Below are 20,947 nucleotides of genomic sequence, written 5' to 3'. Positions count from 1 at the left end.
CATTCCAGATAATGCTCCTACTGTCTATCAAGCCATCTCGAGGTTGCATAAGATCTCCGAATCCATACACGTGGATGTAGGGGATTGGACGCTACTTGGATGGTTTTGGGGCCTGATGTCGACTTGGGGTTGGAAGATTCTGATGATCATCGGAGTCGTTGTAGTGTTCCTGTTCACGTGTTGCCTTTGTGTGCAGTGTGGTCCTGCCTTATGTGGCCTCTGTGCTACAACGTGTATGAGACAACCACCTGTTACCAAGGGGACTCGGTTGGACAGAGCAATGCTACAGCAACATCTTGATGGTCTGATGAATATCGAATATGATTCCGACTAGTGCTTGCCTACATGAGGGCAAAAGGAGCGTCTGAGGTTCCGTGACAATTGTAAGTGGTGTTTTCGACTCATACGAATATGGTCGAGTCTGGTATCTATGAACCGCAAATGACGAGTTTAGTAAGTGTGCGCAGTTTCGCTGTGCTAACTTAAACCGTTCGTTTGCTATGTGGGTTTTTCATCCGTACCCACGGGTTCCATCTTAGATACGGCATCCATTTTGTCTCTTGCCCTCAAGTAGCCAGCGAACGGACGATGTCCGCTTCGCGACCCTGGGACTCCCAAGATATTTGTGGAAGACACATGTTCTTTGTAAGTGTCTTTATGACGAGGGGGATGCTACTGTAAGGCAGATGGCGCTGCTCGAGGCTCATCTTGCCGCACGGACTTATTGTCTCAGCCGTGCATCTCATTAGGCACGTCCCTTTGATGCCTGTATCTCGTGTTTCTCGATACCTCCCCTTTTACACCCTTTCCGATCTCCCCACTGTCTCCGTCTTCCTCTGCACCTGTCTTTGTTCCTATTTTCGATCTGTTTTACTGCTGATTGGAATTCGCTAATGTTGGGAAGATGGGTTTTTACAGTTGGGAACCGCCAAATGTTTCCGCACTTATGTTCCGGACCTGATGTTTTTCAAAGTGACCAAAGCGACCCCTCTGGGGGATAATGATGGGAACCGGGTTGTAAACTTTTGTGTTCAATGTAACTCTATGGGTAAAAACTGTATAAAAGGAGCGATCCACAGAACCAATTTGAAGCAGTCTCCCCAAGTTGCACGTGGTGTACTTGTCGTGACCTCTGTGTTCCCTGCAGCAAATAAACCTTGAATCTTTGACGTCGAAGGAAGTGTCCCGTGTCTCTGTCATTTGTACGCCGGAGCAGGTTACCCACGAAGGTTTCAGGTGTTGTGCCCTGGCACCGCTGGGTCTTAAAGAACCCAGTCCTTCAACTATGGGTGATGATGTGGTGGCAATAGGGGCTTGTACATATGCCCCTGTGTCTCGTTTGCTTCTTTAAAGACATCACAAAGCATGGATACAATATGGGCCTTGCAGGCCTTGTAAAATTCAATTTGGAATCTATCCTTCAAAGGAGACTTGCAAGTCGGGAGGTTGGAGATGGTTCACTAATCACTTCCACTGTAATGGCACCTTCCTAGCGACACAAGGAATCTATCTTCCTTAACATGATACATTGTATATGATGCTGCAGGAAGGGATTCATAGTAAGATCTAAATGTGTCTTTGATATCTTCTGGGTGCAAGAATAGGTGTTTCTGACCGCCCAGCACTGTTGGATTTCCACCTTTGCCTTTCTCTGTTGAAGCTGAAGTGCGAGCATCCTTGCCACTTTTCCCCCTTTCATAATAACACCATTATAATTTTGCCAGGGAGTGTTTGCTTTGTTGGTATAGTGAGCATAGAGGGGACATTTCTCTGCCTTGAGTTGGTGCTGAAGGTTAGGGGTAGAGGTGGAATTGTACTCCACCATCAGTTTTGTGATATTGCTGTCTGGGTGTTTCCTTTCCAGCTTGGACTCCCTTTTTTTGATCGCAGTATTCGTCATCATCAAGCCTCTCCAGCTCGCCTATCCTGATGCCCATATGATTTGCGGGCTTGTGACAAAATGTGAGTGTTCTACACAATATGTACGGAAATGCTCATTCAGAGTGTGAATCTCTTTTGGGGTTTTGTGATGGGGTGGACATCCATCAATGTCCCCACATTGGTTTCTGGTGACCCAGGGAAATAGATAGCAAAACTGGGTACTTGTCACATAATCTCCCAGGAAGTATGTCTGCTCCCAAATGCCAGTTGAAGCAGTGGACCCCCCAAGTGAGAAAGAGATTGAGCCTCAATAAGGTACTGCGACTGAGGAAGGTGTAGTCCATGTCCCTCTGATGGGCAAGGAGACATTCAACTATCAGGTGATGATCTGTAATGACATCAGTCAAGGCAGCCCTGTTCTGTGCATTATAATTGTCTTGGATGTAAGATCTGCCCTGATTGCATCAGGTTCTCTCTGGGAGAAGTCGGGTGCCTCAATGTTTGCCATATAGTGATGGAGTACTGCTGGCCTCATGCAGATACTGCAGGTTGTGGTTATTTGCTATTGGTGCAAAGTCTCACCTGTGCATATGGTGTGCATGACGGGTGTCTATGGCCAGTGGTACAATCATGCGACTCCCAAGAGTGTGCAATGATCGTTTAATGACCTTTGTGTTCAGTCTGGCCTGCTCTATCCCTGGTAGGGGTCACAACCATGGTGTAATGATCAGTGTGATGCCTGGAGGGGGGGTCACCTGTCAGTGCTGACTATAGAGGTACCTTTGATGTAGCACAAATTTCCCCACGCTGTGTCCCCAAGTACCTGCAGTATAGCACTGCCAGGCCGTCCGGGCTGGACTGCCTTTCCAGGGTGAACTGCATAGTCAAGTCAAGCTACTCCATCATGCAATTCCTCCACCTTGACCGTCTCTCAAGCCGGTACCATTGTCCTCTTGACAGGGATGGTTTGCCGAGTCGAGGTTACTCCCGGAGATGCTGGGAATAAGCTTTGGTCACTCTTTTTGCCACTATGCAGTGGTTGCTAGGATCAGAGTAGAGGTTCCTGTGCGTGGCTATCACTGAATATATAGGTAGGTTATTAGTCTCATCAATTATTCAGAAGAAGGAGAAATACTTCTATTGCCCCTGGGGACTCATTGAGACATAACAGTCAACCAGGATGGTGGTGGTATCAGATGGAGTAGTTTACAAAGCGGTCCTCTTGCTCTGTGGCTGGCTCTGCCTCTCGAAAATGTCTTATTTCCGTGAAAAGTTTCCATAGTTTGCCATCAGTGGTAAGTTAACTTCACCTGCCCTGGATGGATAGGACATTGTGCTGCAGGCATCTGTACTTTACCACTATCACCTAAGTGGCAGCAGAGAAACAACATTTCTACCACTGAAGACTGAGCAGAGCCCCCCCCCCTCAATTACAGAAGTAAGCAACTGCTGTTGGCCCTGAGCAGTAGTTAGAAACTTTCCAAAGCAATGCATGACCACCTTCAGAAGTGCCACAATTAGCAACATTCTAGAATTGTTTAAAATGAGAGAAGTTGTGAGCTGGTTCACACACTAATATACATAAAAGTAGTAATTGATAAGATATTTTATGTCAAAGATACAGTTTATGAGGAATATGAATACAACATTGACATTTCAATATAAAACATTTACACCCTCATATGTATTTATAAATGTTCGGTTTGTTGATGATGGGGAGGGTAGACTACTCATTGGCTTGGACTTTCTAGATACAGGCCGTAGGATTTAAAGCTATATTTTAATTTGGATAGGGGGGGTAATAGATTTGTATGGGTAAGTGTTCGATGAAAGGGAACTAAATAGCTTGAAATAGTTAAACCTGTAAAGTGCACTTGGAGGATTCTGGAAACAACTGGGGGTGGGCAATAAATTCCTCTCAGCCGGTAGAGTTTGCAGAGTTTTGGCCACTCCGTTTTACATTTGTAAGCGGAGTTCCGAACAAACTCCACCAACCACCGCGTGGTAGAGTTTTTTTGTCGCCTGCGGCTCACCAAAGGTAAGTAGGCAAGCGTGAACGAGAATTGGCACAAGACCTGTATACCATACATCAATTGAATTGAATGTATTGATTAGAATATTCAAATAAACTGTAAGAATGCTGGAAAACCCAAAGTATTATTACTATGAGAGAAACTTTGAATGTATTAAAATGCTTCTTCTCGCTTGTTCCCTATTGGTGCATATCCTTCAAAAGCTGTACTCATGTAGAATGTATAGACATCTTTGGTAGAAGTCCTATAAAAGGACATGTAGATTTCTATGTAGAGGCAACCTTATCCCCACCTTTAGAAGGCAAATCTATGCAGGATTTAATTTAGAACTATAACCAGTACTCGTCTCGGTATCTGTATGCTTTGCTACTAAATTGACTTATGTCATGCCCTTGGTGATTTTCATATTAATCATCATATAAAGCATTGAAATGATCATCCTTGTCTGTCATTCTTACAAGAATGTTTATCACCTGCTAATGAGCGTAGTGTCCTTGGGGAGATGGCTTTAGTCAGGGAGCACCGAAGTTAATATATTGGGACTACACAGCTCCCAGTCCTAGTCATTGGGGTGTCCCCATGAGATGGATTTAAGGATAGGTTTGCGCAATCACACCACAATCCATCATAATCTGCACAACACAGTTTTAAAGGGTATCTGTAGCACCATTTCAGAAATACTCTATGCTTCCTGAGCAAATATTACACATGCGAAAATGTTTTAAAGAACACGTTATGTGACCAGTATGAGAACATGTAAGCATGTACATACATACTTGTCACAACTAAGTGATGCCAAAAATTAAAAGCTCAATTTCATTCGACACAGTGGTTTGGAATAGGCTTTTGTAGGTGTATCCTGTGAAACATTATGAGTTTGGTGTGGAAGCAGCAATGAACAGTAAAACAACTAGCAATCACACAGTGAACAATGTTGTGACATACACAGTTCTATACATTAGCATCAACTTCTATTCTGAACATATTCCAGTGTTCACAGGCAAGAAATAACCTGGTCTGGACTCCACCCTGGAGGTACTGGCAGCTCCAGGTCCTGATATAGCCTTGGATAATGCATCAACTCAAGGGCAGAGCTTTTAAGAGAAAAAGAAGATCCTTTTACTTAAATGTTGTCTTGTGTATACAAAACTCGTAGCACAAAAAAAAATTGTATTAAGCAATCCAAGTAAGCTTTGTTAGTACGCTAAAAGAAAATCATTGCAGCTTTTGTGAATATTTGACCTTCAAATTGTTAGGATAGTCAAGATGAGTGGTAAAGGAACAATAGATACCGGATAAAAGTGATTCAATACCGGCAGAGAGATACCACAGTAAGAATATTCTATACGGCTGATTTCTCCCCTGAGATAACAGAGATTACAGTTTTTTGTCACCAAGCATGGGGAATAGTTCGAGGACCCAGTGGTGCCAGGTTCAATTACAAATGTTTCCCCATCCCGTTAGAAACATTGTGGCTACATGTGCACATGCTTGGAGCAGACAGTATATGTTGTGGGGATTTTGTATTTGCCTGGTGGTGTTGGAGGGAGCAGAGGTGGTGGAAGGGCACAGTTTCTTCGACTTTTGCCAGAGGGAGCTTTTTATGCTACCCCATGTTGAAGTATGAGGTCAGGCAGGGTCCGGGTGTAGCAGCTGGTTGCAGGAACCTCAAGCCCTCAGAGTGCTCAGGTCTGGTATCTCTGAGCCAAGAATTACTAGGTTTGCAATTTTAGAGCTAAAAAATATCGGGCTTGGAGACATCAAAAACTTGTAGATGCCAGAAGTGATACCCTGCAGTTGATACCACTCCGGCAACTAGTATTAAGGGCCAATGATTCTATCCGGCTTAGCTGAATCAATCTGCCAAAACATGACGCTGGAAATACCCAACCTCCCACAAGGGCGGCTATAGGCTCATGGCAGCCCTGGCCAGGGAGCGCTGGTGGCTGGCTCTGCCTCTCGAAAATGTCTTATTTCCTGGCGGAACGCAGGCGCGGAGGCCAGTGAAGAGGTGGGGTCAGGGTGTTTGGAAGTGGAACAGAGCCGGAGGCCGCTAAATCCCTGCCAGGGGCCGCCACACAAATATGTATCCCTCCTCAGAGGATTATTATATTAAGGATATATATTGGCGTGGCGGCCCCTGGGGTTTGGCGGCCCTGTGCAGGAGCACAGATTGCACAAGTCTAAGGCTGCCCCTGCCTTCCAAGTACTTGGTGACTTCAATCTATCATTAAAGGCCCCTTCACTGTCTAAATGAAAAGTTACATGTGATTCAGAAGTCTTCAACGTAACACTCTTTAACCCTTTTCGATGCTGATGACGAGCTCAGCTCGTCATCACCCACGGGTGTCGTGTGCTGATGACGAGCTGAGCTCGTCATGAATAAATGGCATCAAGAGTTTCCCAGCACAGGGGGGGAAAACGCCCAGCAGCCATGTGGTTAACAACAAGCCCCGTCATAAATATCACATCGTTTGACTGTGTAAACAACCTACAAGTTAGATAATTGTACATACCTAAAAATGAAATGTAATTGGAAGCTACAGAATTCGGGTTTTATTGACCAAAGCAAGAGACAGCAGACAATTATCTCTCTGGCACTAGAACAGAGACGTCACGTGTCATAGCATTACCACTAACATTACTGTGAGATACCCAACCGAAACAGAAGAAATTGACCAACAAGCTAAGCTCCCTGCTTAAAATGTAAGGAGACCGACTCACAAAAAAAGTAAAAAATGTTATCCAAATGCACCTCCTTCATTTCGAAAACATGAACTCTCATTTATTATTACACCCTGATGGTATAATAACATGCACGACTAATTCGATTTATGAGTGCAAAGTTATACTGGGAATCTACAAATCTGAATTTCCTTAGAGACACGAATTGTGTGACAGGTAGTTATCTCGTCATTTATAGTTTGCATTGAATGTTACTTTTCTTTCTTTACTGGGGTTTCGTTTGCAAGGTTTTTTGTTGCCACTACTATTGTTTCACCACAAAATAGAGAACCACAGAACTATCATACATTTTTGTTTGTTGTTTTGAAGTTTTAGGGTAATTGATTAAATAAAGTTGTGGAAAGAATGCGATTGGTGCAACGTATTAAAGAAGTTTGCATCTTCGCAGTACCTAGCGGCTCCTTCCGTCTCTTTGGCAAATAGCTTAAAGTGCAAAGCCAAGTAGTGTCATACTCAGTCTTGGCCACCACAGATACAGTGAAAGGTTTTGTATATAGCAATTGTCATGCGCCTTCCACACAGAAATACAATGATAAGAAGATGCTGTATTGGGTTGCCGCTCCTTTTCGAAATCTTGATCATTTACTTTTTCTTTTTTATTTAATTGACAAAAACATCAACATTTAGATCGGAATCTAAAACCTGTGGACGGGGGAGGTAGCAAAGCGGTTAACTTGAAAATAGCCAAGTTTTTAACTGTCTTCTGAAGGAAGAGAGGGAGTTCAGCCCGCTCAATGTTACAGGGAGAGCATTCCATAATTTTTCTGTACAATAGGCCGTGCTCCGACCTCCCCAGCTGGCGGTTCGGATCTTAGGAACCTGCATTAATCTGGCTTTGGTCGATCTTAACTGCCTACCTTGGTGGTACCATGAGAAGAGATGTTTAAAAGGTACCTGTCCTGTCCCATTCAATGATTTATGGGCAAGGCAGAGAGCCTTAAACTTGGAACGTTGCACCACAGGCAACCAGTGGAGATTCCGTATCTCTTCTTTGATCGATTGGTACTTAGGGATTTTCAGTAGAAGCCTGGCTGCAGCGTTCTGTACCATCTGGAGTTTCTTTAGATGTTGTTTCTGGTACCCAAGGTATAAACCGTTACAGTAGACCAACTTAGGCAGCACCAGGGTGGTCACCACTGTTTTTCTAAGATCCTGAGGGATAAATGGTAAGACCTTTTTGAGTTTCTTCAGCAGATAGAAAGCAGCAGAAACTATAGCATTAATTTGATGCACATAAGTGAGACCGTTATCTATCAGGACTCTGAGGTTTTTGCCTTCTTCACTGGTTCCGGAGTCCGTCCCAGTTCGGCCGGCCACCATAGCCCATCCCATTTGGCTGTAAATTGCCAAAGGTAACCACTTCGGTTTTATCCGAGTTGAGTTTTAAACAGTGTCCACCCATCCAGAGGCTGATTTCCCTCATGCAGCATTGAAACTGCACTGCCGGGGATAAAGTGTTTTTGTAAGCCGCAACGACCATCTGTGTATCGTCGGCATAGGATTTCAAATTGAAGCCAAACTGCTGAATTAAAGGCGCAAGTTCAGAGACATAAACATTAAACAATGTGGGGCTTAACGACGAGCCCTGGGGGACCCCACATGGTAGCACATAGGGAGTTGCCTGATAATGGTCAAGGGAAAATCTCTGCCTTCTGTTCTTCAGAAAGGATGAAAGTAATATAAGGGCGAGGTCCCTAATCCCTAGATGTTCAAGGTGTACGAGAAGAGGCAGCTGATAAATCAAGGAGTATCAGAACAGCTGCACCACCCTTATCCATTACTGCTCTGATCTCCTCCGTGGCCTTGATGAGGGCTGTCTCCGTGCTATACCCAGAACGGAAACGGAACTGGGATGGGTCGAGTAGTTCATTCTCCTGGATGAATTGAGTAAGTTGGCTATTCATAATTCTCTCAACCATCTTAGCAGGGAAAGGGAGTCTTGCAATCGGGCGATAGTTGCTGGTTGAGAAAGGTTCTAGATTAGCTTTTTTTAGCAGAGGGAGAATAATTGTGTCTTTCCAGACTGCTTGAAAAGTTCCTGATAGAAACATATTATTAAAAATGTTAGTTAAGAGTGTGCTTGCTTCCCCTGCAATGTGTCTAAGAAGTGACGGGGGGCATGGATCATGAAGGGGATCCTGATTTGGTATCCTGAATAAGTTTGTCCACAAGCTCATTGGATACCTGTGAGAAAGTCAGCAGCCCATTTTTTCTGTGGGGCACAACAATGGGGTGTCTCTCAGTTGCCTTGTTGGAAGTAGTGGTAAAGATACTGTATATATCATTTACTTTATTCCTAAAAACGCTAGCTTTACTATCACATAAAGATTGACTGCTCTTTTATAGTGGGCTGTTAATCGGAGTTGTAAGCTTCTTCACAACCTGAAACAGTTGTTTTACTGAGTTTTTAGATGATTCTATTTCTTTAGTGAAATAAGTCTTTTTCTCCGTGGCTAAAAGATTTTTGTAATTAGCTAACGCATGTTTGTAACTCTCTTTTTCCTTGTCTTCATAGTTCACTCTCCAACACCTTTCTAGTCTATGACAACTTTGTTTCTCTAGACGCAGAGCTTCCGTGAACCAGGGAGCCGGTGGTGGTTTTATGGTTAATTTTTCCCTTCACTTGGTTCAGCTTGGCGATCTTTGTGCTACATGCAGACACCTTTCACTTAGACTTTTCATTCCAAACCCCTCTATTTTATCAGATCACTATGAATTAATGACTGCCATATTACTGCAACAACAACCCCAGGAATGCTAAGACCCGAAGGACACCAACCAAACCCACTCTTATCCTGCTAGTGCAGATGTATCTTGGAACCTCACAAGGGAAAAACGCCTCAGCTGCATTCAGGACTGACCTTGCAGAGCCATCACATATTAAGCAAGAAAAGCCTCCAAGAGAAGCCTTCCAAACTCAACCACTCTACACAGCCTTTTCCAATCAGGCCATCAAGGAGGTGGCTGCCTTCCCCACCATAATCCTTCTTACATGGCATACCTATCCACATGGCCCTATTCCACACCTCCTCTCTTCTTACACCACAAGTTGTTGCATAAAACGTTAATCTGAGCCCAGTGGTAATTGTGCCATGGATACAATCCACCCTTTCCCAAAGCCACTGGCATAACTCATCCACATAGCATGGACAACTGTCCTAAGGGCCACCTGAGGGAGAAGATCAAGACATTTCCTTTTGGAGTGCAGCAGAGAAAAGCAGTTTCTTGATACATCAGAATCTCGGCACCCAGCTTCTTGGCTACTAAGGTAGCCATAGGTGAAGAAGGGAGAGCTTTGGGACAGCAGGACATAACACAATGCTCATTTACGTGTCCAAATAAAATAATCGTAATTTTTCTGTATTGCTTTTCAGACATCTCTCTCAGGGCAAATGCAGCATGTTTACAGACACAGATGGAAGGTTGACGGTATATCTGTAGAAGCAGGGTCAAAAGTAAGAGCAGCTGGCTGTCGTCGGCATAAGAGATGGTGACCATCCCATAGGTTCCAATTAGTTTACCTAGGGGGGCTGTATATATCCTTAATAGAGTTGGGCTGAGAGAAGAACCTTGAGGCACCGGTGCACAAACTCAACTCTTTGCTAAGCAAGACTTTTGGAGTCAGCCAAATGTCTTGCTTTCTTCCTTCCAGGTAGAAATTTAACCATTGCCAGTTCAATACCTAACTCTGTCAAGCGCTGAAACAGAATTGAATGGGAGGCCATGTCGAACTCATCAGATAGATCACGCAAACGTAACACAGCGCCTTTACCTATATCGAGAGTAAACTTGAGGACCTCTGCTACCTCAAGCAGGACAGTTTCAATGTTATGCTGTGGGTTGAAGCCCAACTGAGTATGATGGAGGATATTATTATCCTTAAATTGCTGGAAAGCTGGGTATTGACCATCTTTTCCAGCATGTTTGCACGAGCAAGAAGGAGGTGGATGATGTGAAATTTAGACAAAATGGAATGGTTGGCCAATGGTTTCTTCAGTTGAGGGAATTACTTTCACTCTTTTCTAGCTAGAAGACATTAAAGCAGCTTCTGATGAACTGTTAAGCTGGTTGAAAATAGGCACTATAACTTCTGCCAAACATACAAGAAGGCACAGAGGACAGGGATCGAGGGGTAATCCTTAGTTGCATTGCAAATTGGCTGTTCAGTGTGGGTGAGAGAATTAGGTCAACATGTATCCGGGGATGCAACTGCAGAGATAGGTGCATGTGCTACCCCTACTGCGGGGAAGCGCCTAAGAGTCAATGGAGTGAAAATGCCAAAATAAATGTTGAGGATTTTTTCTTTAGAAAAAGTGGCTTACTTTTCATGGAAGTCCACAGAAGCGGGGTTTATCAGATTGCGTCTTTGGGATTCATGTAAGCTTTAGTAATTTTGAAGATGTTCCGGGAGTACTTCTCAGCCTCACAGATTTAGGCAATTTAAAATTCCTTATGATAAGCTTTTCAGGGCTGTTTTGCAGAGTTCCTTGTTTGTCTGGCTGTAATTTGAGCGATATTTATACATGAGATGTTTGTTACAAAGTGACAAGAGTTCCAGTATAAAACAAGGGGCAGAAGAACCTCTGCGTTCAGTAGAAATATTTTTGATCGGAGCATCAGTTTAACTAGCCTTGTGGACCAGGAGTTCAACTCCTCAGCTTCCTAATTAATATTGCAAGACAGGATGGGTTGTGCATCCTCTAGAAATTTAGAGAAATCGTTTGGGCTGGCTTTGCTCCAATCTGTAGCTTCAGTATGATTCTTCATTCGTAAATCACACTCCAGACAACCACTATCCCAGCTGAATGGCAGCAGATAGTGGTTAGACCACAGTAGAGGGACACAGTTGAGATGATAGTATCCAAATTATGAGCTGCTTGATGTGTAGCATAAGTGAGAAGCTGTTGTATACCGAGTGCCTGGTATGTCTCGACCAAGACCTCCCTAACTCGATTTCTCAGTGTAAAATGTTTAACTCTTTCTGCGGTGTAAAATTGTGCGTGTTTGCTCTAATGGATTTTTTGTATGTGTGTGCACATATGTGAATTGTGTGTGTGTGTTTTGTTTGAGTGTATGCATGAGACTTAATGCATAATGGGGATAAGTGGCTTTAAATATTGTCTGTGTTGCATATGCCCATCTGTGTTCCTTTATATGACTTGCCCGTGTGTACTTGTGTGCCAATATAATTGCCTGTAGTGCATTAATGCCTGTACGTTCACTCTATGTATGTCCCTAATGCTGCCATTGTGTTTAGACATGATGTAGAGAAAAACTACACGTAATGTAATGTAATGATGTCTTGTAAAGCGCATGAATCACCCCACATGGGGTATCTCTGCGCTGTAGACCGCTGGGGAACCCGTCCTGGCTTTCCCTGTGAGATGGACCCTACTGGGTATCTCCAGGGTGAAACCAGGCATCCCCGGCCTATGTGGGGGGCCGTTGTGGAGATGAGGCAAGTTAATGCCCATAGTTGCCAAGTGTGATCCCTAGTTAGAGTAGGCACCGAGGCGAGAATTATCAAGTTCACTGACCCTGGTCCACGACCCTGCCACGTCAGAAATTGAACCCTGGTCAGGGGCCGGTGTCCGCTTCCTGGTCTGCCGTCTCTAACCAGTGAGCCACACCACTCCTCTAATGTGTTTTTTCAATGTTTATATGGGTTACTTGTATGTTAAATAGTTTTCAGCAGTGGCGTAGTTTCACCAAAATCTTAAGTGTTGCCTAAATGGTTATGACCCAGTGCTTCATTAGCAAAAATATCTGTCAAGATCCAACATATTTCTTATGATTCCACTGCAGCTAGCAACACCCACAGCTCATGCCATTGCCACCAAATGCAAGTGCCAGCATTGACTTTCTCACACTCACACAAGTGTGGCATTTTGAACTATGGCAGTTCTCCCCAAGATGTATTGATGGCCTGAAAGTTGTAGTTCTATTATTTGTTTAAAGTGCATTGATTTTTACATGATAATCTACTGATGTGCTATTCTCAAAAAAGGCCAGACAATGTGACCATGTGATAGACTCTGATAAATAAGTGCAGGTGTTTAGAAATATGTGCGGGTGCCCAGCATCAGTAGACACCAACACAAGTTTGGCACTTCTAAGGCCCTGATAATGGACATGTGAACGTCTAATTTAACAATGTGTATTCAAAACTTGAGTTGGGGACAACTTAACAGTGAGTTATAACAAGCAGAACAAATCAGATTTTTATTGTTTTTGGTATAGCACTATCACACATGGTGCATTGCAAAATTAAACGCATCCAACGTAATCACGAAAAAGACTAACATGAAAATGAAAAAATCTGGAAAACAGAAAAAACCGTGACGAAAAATAGAAAAATTAACCACACTTACAAACAGAAAGCAGAAATCAATTTGATAAACTATGTGACCGACAGGCAAATATTAATTTCTTGCAAAAACTGAAGTCCACAAAGAGATATGCCTCCAAGTTGCTTTATAAATGCGTAATGTGTGAAGAAAAACCAATCTGCTGAAAAAATAATCAATTACTGAGGGTCAGCTTAGTTCACAACAATGGCCAAAGGGGGCTTAAGGGCAAAGGGGCCATGGCCCTCCGCACCTTTTTACCCGACATGAAGACTGTCTGTCAGGCTGAGCAAAGGTTAGCTTGATAGACTCATTTTGTGTTCAGGCTAGGCAGCCAAGCATTGTAAATGGTCCACATGTTCAGGTGCTGGGGTGCCTGAGCTGATCCTTGCCAGTTGAAGATGGCTAAGCCCTGTGGGTGTGACCTCATCCCCACCGAAACAAGGACGGTCACCCAGGCCCTTGTCAGCAGTAGACTCGACTATGGAAACACACTCTATGCAGGAGCCCCGGCCAAACTCCTGAAATGGCTCCAACGCATCCAGAACGCCTCAGCATGCCTAATCCTCGACATCCCTCGCCACAGCCACATCACACCCCCCTGGGAGACCTGCACTGGCTCCCTATCAACTAGAGGATAACTTTCAAACTCCTCACCACACAAGGCACTCCACAACACCGGACCAGCGTACCTCAACAGGCAACTCAGCCTCTACACGCCCACCCACCAGCTCTGCTCCACAGACCATGCCCTCGCCACTGCCCCCACATCCAAAGAGTGACCGCCGGCGGCAGATCATTCTCCCACTTCGCCGCCCAGACATGGAACACCCTCCCCATCCTCACGGATATGTAGTGCGCTCTATAAATGCTATGATTGATTGATTGACCAACTCAGCAAAGTGCCTCTAAGGCTCTGCCCCTCAGAACGAGGGGGATCGTAACTCATAGCCCTGGACCTGGGCACTTTATTTTTAAGACCTGAAGTGCCCCTAGACCTAGTGTCTTTCAGTCACACTTTGTCACAGACTGGGGTGGGGTCAGCAGTTTCATTGACACTCATCCTACTCTGAGACAAGTGAGGGATTGCTGCCTCCTCTCATTGGTAAATCTACCGTTAGCCAATGAGAGAAACCGGCAGTCCCAACACTTCTGGCATCACCAAGGTTTCTCTCCCCGAGATGCTGCAGCAGGTACGTTTTATGTTTTTATTTAATGTTTGGTGCATGCGTGTATATGAATGTTCAAGTTCAAGTTCAGAAATTTGTATAGCGCACTACTCACCCAGAGGGTCTCAAGGCGCTTGAGGGAGGGGGGGGTACTCTACTAATCGAATATCCAAGTTTTGAGTTGCTTTCTGAAGGAGTGGTGGTTCTGTGTAAGGCGAAGGTGGGTGGGGAGAGAATTCCAAGTCTTGGCCGCTAGGAAGGAGAAGGATCTACCCCCCATGGTGGATCTGTGGATGCGCGGAATTGCGGCGAGGGCTTGATTGGATGACCCTAGTTGTCGGGTGGGGGTGTAAAAGGACAGGCGCGTGTTGAGGCATTCGGGTCCTAGGTCGTAGAGGGCTTTGTGTGCGTGGGTGAGGAGACGGAACGTTATTCTCTTATTGACGGGGAGCCAGTGGAGGTCTTTCAGGTGACCGGAAATGTGATCTTGGCGATGTATGTCTAGTATGAGTTTGGCTGAGGCGTTTTGGATGCGTTGGAGTTTTATCTGTAGTTTGGCTGTGGTTCCGGCATAAAGGGTGTTTCCGTAATCCAGTTGACTTGTGACCAGTGAGTGGGTGACCGTTTTTCTTGTTTCGGTGGGGATCCAATGGAAGATTTTTTTGAGCATGCGTAGGATGTTGAAACATGATGATGCGACAGCGTTGACTTGTCTGGTCATCGAGAGGGAGGAGTCCAGGTATAGCCCAGGTTACGTACGTGGTCCGTTGGTATGGGTGCGTTTCCTAGGGCCGGTGGCCACCATGAGTCGTCCCAAGCGGAGGGGGATGATCCTAAAATGAGGACTTCCGTTTTGTCTGAGTTCAGTTTTAGACGGCTGTTCTTCATCCACTCGGATACTTCTTTCATCCCTTCATGAAGGTTTGTTTTGGCGGTGTTTTGGTCTTTGGTAAGGGAGAGGATCAGCTGGGTGTCGTCTGCATATGAGATGTTGAGGTTGTGTTGGCGCGAGATGGACGCCAGGGGACTCATGTATACGTTGAAGAGGGTGGGACTGAGTGATGATCCTTGTGGTACGCCACAGATGACTTCAGTGGCCTCTGATCTAAAAGGGGGGAGGCGGACTCTCTGGGTTCTTCCGGCGACGAACGAGATGATCCAGTCCAATGCTTTTCCTTGTATTCTGACGTTGCTGAGGCGTTGTATGAGGGTGTTATGACAGACAGTGTCGAAGGCTGCGGAGAGGTCAAGTAGGATGTGGGCAACTGTTTCACTGTTGTCCAGTAGTGTTCGAATGTCATCTGTTGCTGCGATGAGGGCGGTTTCGGTGCTGTGTTTGGCTCGGAAGCCGGACTGTGAGGGGTTGAGGGATTTGTTGGATTCGAGGAAGGCGGCGAGTTGACTGTTGACGGCTTTCTCGATGACTTTGGCAGGGAATGGGAGGAGCGAGATGGGGCGGTAGTTCTTGAGTTCAGTGGGGTCTGCAGTGGGTTTCTTCAGAAGGGCGCTGAGTTCTGCATGTTTCCAGCTTTCCTGGAAGGTAGCGGAGTTGAGGGAGCAGTTGATGACGTCTTGGAGCTGGGGTGCGATGATGGAGTCTGCTTTGTTGAAGATGTGGTGGGGGCATGGGTCGGTTGGTGATCCTGAGTGGATGGAGTTAATCAGGCGGATGGTGTCTTCAGTGGTGATTGGGTTCCAGGCGCAAAGGTTGTTAGAAGGGGGTTTTGGTTCGGATGTTAGTGGAGTGGACTGGTCTCCGGACTGGTTTTCAAAGCTGTTGTGTATGTCGGCGACTTTGTTGTAGAAGAATGAGGCTAGGGAGTCGCAGAGGTCTTGGGAGGGAGTGATGTCGTTGGTGCCGGCGGTGGGATTGGTAAATTCTTTGACAATGTTGAATAGTTCCTTGCTGTTGTGGGCGTTGTTGTCAAGTCGATCCTTGAATGCTGATTTCTTGGTGGATCGGATCAGTTGGTGGTGTTTGAGGGTGGCGTTCTTGAAGGTGGTCAGGTTGTCAGTAGTGGGGTTTTTTCTCCAGGCTTTCTCGAGGGTGCGACAGAACTTCTTGGATTTCTTAAGGTCATCGTTGAACCAGCGGGCTTTTTTGCTACCTTGCTTGATTTGATGGTTTTTCAAGGATGCTAGTTCGTTGGCACTGTGGGTGATCCATTGTGTGAGGTTGGTTGCTGCTTGGTTTGGGTCCAGTGATTTAGCAGGAGGGTTTTGGTGGAGCGATGTGAAGAGCTGGTCGGTGGTAATTTTGTTCCAGTTTCTTCGGGGGACTGGATGTGGGAGGTTGTGGGTTGTGGTCTTTTTGTAGTTGAAGTGAACACAGCTGTGGTCCGTCCAATGGAGAGCTGTGGAGTGGTTGAAGGAGATGTGCTTGCTGGAGGTGAAGATTGGGTCGGGTGTGTGCCCGGCATAGTGGGTGGGGGTGTCAACAAGTTGTTTGAGTCCGAGATTGGCGAGGTTATCCAGAAGGGTGGTGGTGTTGCTGTCGTTTGTCTTTTCCAGGTGGAAGTTGAGGTCTCCCAGTAGAATGTAGTCCTCAGAGGGGAGGGCGTGTGGGCTGATGAAGTCAGTGATGTCTTCGCTGAATTGTGTGCGGGGTCCTGGTGGCCTGTAGATGAGGGTGCCTCTGAGTGTGGTCTTGGGGTCGGTGTGGATCTGGAAGTGAAGGTGTTCGGCTGTGGCAAGGTTGTCGTCGGAGCTGGTTGTGATGCGGATGGTGTTCTTGTGGACAATGGTGATGCCTCCTCCTATTTGGTTGGTGCGGTCCTTTCAGATGATCTTGTAGCCGTCCAGGATGGCTATGGCGATGTCGGGAGCTGATGAGGCGTTCATCCAGGTTTCCGTAAGGAAGGCGACGTCCGGCGATGTAGTGTCGAGGAGGTTCCAAAGGTCAATGGCGTGTCTGTGGATCGAACGGGTGTTGAGTAGGATGCATTTCAGGTGGTTAGTGTCGGAGTTCTGTTTGGAGTTAGTGGATTTGATGTGGTATACAACGGTTACCACGCATTTTTTACAACGCGGTACCGTTACCATGCTACTTTTACCACGCATGTCGTTACAACGAAATGCGCTGGGGGGCGCTCCAGGATAGTAAATACTTTAATTTACTATCCAACTCCTTTCCCTAGAGTCCACGGGGACTGGAGTTGGAATAGTAAATTAAATAATTTACTATCCAGCGCCCCTCCACGCAAGTCGTTGTAACGACTTGTGCGGTAAAAGTAGCGTGGTAATGGTACGCGTTGTAAAAGTACGCGTGGTACCGTCATACATCCATTTGATGTGGGTCTTGATGCAGTCGAACTTGCAGGAGTGGCAGGTGAAGGGTCCATGGGTGTGTCCTGGGGCGGCTTGGTAGCAGTTTGGGAGTCGGCCGGGATTAAGTACTGAGATGGTAGCGGCGTCGTACGTTATGCGGGTGTAGAGGATTTTGCAGGGACCAGGGGATCTGGCGCTGGGCGCGGTCCAGGCGCGGACGGGCGTAGACGGGCTTTCCTTTGGCGCACCTTCGGCGCGCATGGGGCGCGTCCGCTGCACGCAAAAGCATTTGTCATATGTAGAAAGTGGAGGGGGGAGGGGTGAGGGAGGAGCAGCTGGGAGGTGGGAGTGGTGTGGAGAGCCGGGCTGGGAGGCACAACAACAAACAACAAAATGGCAGCAAGCCCAAAAGCGAAACAGGACGAGATTGGGACACCACCTGAAATTGCTATGAAATGGGCAGTGGCACCGGCACAAACAGGCACAAACAGCCAAAGCAGGCAAAGCGAGCAGTGCACAGCTCCTAAACAAATGCAGAGCAGTCTACGAGCACGGAGCTACGATGTCGATATCACCAGGCACAACAATTAAATACAGCAGGCAGAGCGAGCAGTGCGATTCAGGCACAATAATTGAATACAGCAAGCAGAGCGAGCAGTGCGATACAGGCACAATGATTAAATACAGTAAACAGAGCGAGCAGTGCGATTCAGGCACAATAAATAAATACAGTAACCAGAGAGAGCAGTGCGATTCAGGCACAATAAATAAATACAGTAAGCAGAGCGAGCAGTGCGCAGTTCGAATTAGTGGCAGTGAGCAGTCTGGCAGAAGCGCTACGATACCACTTCTTTTAGCAGGGAGCAGCGTGAGTGTGAATGTTCCCCAGACACTCATGCTCTAATTACCAGCACCACTGCTAGTACAACATAAGCAGCAGCAAAACAAGTAACAGAAAGGCAGTAACATAAAATATCAAAACCTATTGCCTGGCTACATTCAAAAGACCATGGAGGGGTCAGCAATCTCACTGACCCCATCTCACTCTGTGACTAGTGAGGACACTCATCATCCTTGATACATTTATTGAGCTCAACAGGAGCCATATTACAGTAAATGGGTCTTTGTGTCTGCTTCCTTTGCCTCTAGGTCACTTTGGTTTATGGAAGGACTGGCAACTAAGTCTAAGCCCCTTCTATGATCCTGATCTTACCAGCGTGCATTTTGTACCACTGGGATCACAAGGGGGCATTCCCTCATATGCATGGGAGTGTGGCTGCAATCAAATGAGGAAACACTGAGCCTCTGCATCATATAACATCTGTGGGTGCAAAGGAGCTGTCAGGAGTCCACATAAAGTAGTCACACAGTCACTACACTCCGAGTGGGCACCACTTGAAAAGGGAAGAAGAGATTCCAAACCCCTCTTAGATATTGCCTTGCTGGTAGATATAGCCGCACATTTCACCTACCATAAAAGGGAATTTCTGTCCCCCTTTGAAATGCAGGTCGGATGGTGCTACAAGGCAATACACAGACTGGCAGCTTCAAACAGCCAGGCCGTCTTTCACCAATGTGCTGTTTCCAATGTGGCACACATTTTAGCTTCCACTTGAAATAGTGCATTCCATGTACTACAGCATACTGTTGCAGTCAGCACCCAGTAGAGCAAATTGGAACAGTGTGCAGTATTTATATTATGAGTCCGATCTCCTATTCATCTTTTTCCCTATCCCTTTACTGTTTCAATGTGGGCTTTGGATGGCATAAGTAGTTTACAATCAAGCAATGGCATTATGTGAGCAATTGAGAGCTTGATTTAAATATTGACAGGCTGCTCATTTCTACGCTTGGGCAAAGGAGCAAATTACTCTATCGCCATGCTTGGGGTGCAGCCTGCTACATTTGGAAATGCCCCAGCGGCTGTGGATCATTTGTAAAGAAATAAGTGCCAGGGCTCTCTTCAGGAGGCCACTGCAGCTTGCACTACACATTGCCCCTCCCAGCGCTGCCAATGATGGTAACAACTTAGCCCGGGCGGAAAACTCTGCTCCACCCAAACAGTGTGCAGAGATTTGCTTGCTCCACGTTCCACGGAGAAGGCAAAACTCCACACATTCCACAGCGGAGCGGAGTTGGCCAGCCCCCGCCTCCACACGCCCATTTAACAAGTAATTCTACATTAATTAAAAATAAAATAAAAACCACTTACCTGTACTGCACGCGCCCATGTATGCAACGTTTTCTCAAGGATTACCCAAACAGCGAGGAAGAGGAGGAGGGCAGCCCGGGGACACAACAGTACAGGTAAGTGGTTTTTAATTTACTTTCAATTAATGTAGAATTACTTGTTAATGGGGGTGGAGGTAGGTGGCGTAGAGGAGTGGAGGTCCACGGAGTTTTTTCGCAACTCCATGGACCTGGGCTTAGCCCCGCTATGCCCACTTCGCCAATGGTTAGTAACAACACAACTACTAACCTTCACACTCCTACAAGCGTGACAATTTTGACTATATCAGGCCCCCAAAGCTAAACAATGGCTTGGGCAGCACATAATAGTCATTTTTAATGTAGATTGAATTATTAATTAATTGTTGTTGTGGTCATCTCTAAATTAGCCGGACAGCACCACCTTGTGGTAGACTGTCAAGCACTGGTGTTGACAATTAAGTGCCAGTGACGAGCAGCGGAATCCACAGGCTCAAATTAGGCACTGCCCAGTGGACATTTCGAGCACTGGCAGAAACCACCATTATGGTGGTTCCTGTTAATGCATTGTAAGTTTGACAGATGGCTCCTTCAAAATTACAGCCATACATCAAACGTACAATGTTTTTTTATTTTCAAAAGAAAATCCCTTTTGACAAAAGAAAGAAAATTCCATCCTCGCCATGGCAGCGTACTTCCAATGCAAGAGGGGTTTTAAGCACTTTTTAGTGCCCCTTAATAACAGGTTTTTCTTGACAGTGACAGACATTGAATATTGGCTGTTCATTTGCTCATCTAAATTAGGTGGGTGACATATAGCTAAACCTACGACAGCCCTTATTTCGTAGGTCAGTAGTCTCTGTTGTCGCCAAACCTATGTTCCACTCAATTCTAAAATCGGGTGGGCAGATCATAATATTAGCAGGAAGGGAACCCAGTTGCTGTTTGCAATGGAGTTCCCTCTCTGCCAAACATTTGAATCAAGCCCTGAGTCTACTGGTCTAACATTGGGAGACCCACACTGACACTATAACACTTTCACCATTGCACCAACAATGACGTGGGAACCAAAAAAAGGGTACTAACACCATTAATGGCAAACTGCCACAAGAGCACCAACACTAATATGAGGACATTGATGTGGGTAGCCACAAAGAAACACTAACATTTGGACGCTTACAAGGAAAAGCTAGTTCAGTGCACTGGCAAATGGTCACTGTACTAGGATACTGATGCCATCAAATGAACAGTGACATTAGTACACTGGCCCTGGTCACACTGAAACCAGAGCATCAAT

Source organism: Lissotriton vulgaris, chromosome 2_1, assembly GCF_964263255.1.
Source record: "Lissotriton vulgaris chromosome 2_1, aLisVul1.2, whole genome shotgun sequence".
In the NCBI taxonomy this organism is placed as follows: Eukaryota; Metazoa; Chordata; class Amphibia; order Caudata; family Salamandridae; genus Lissotriton; species Lissotriton vulgaris.
Note: the sequence above shows the minus strand (reverse complement) of the source record.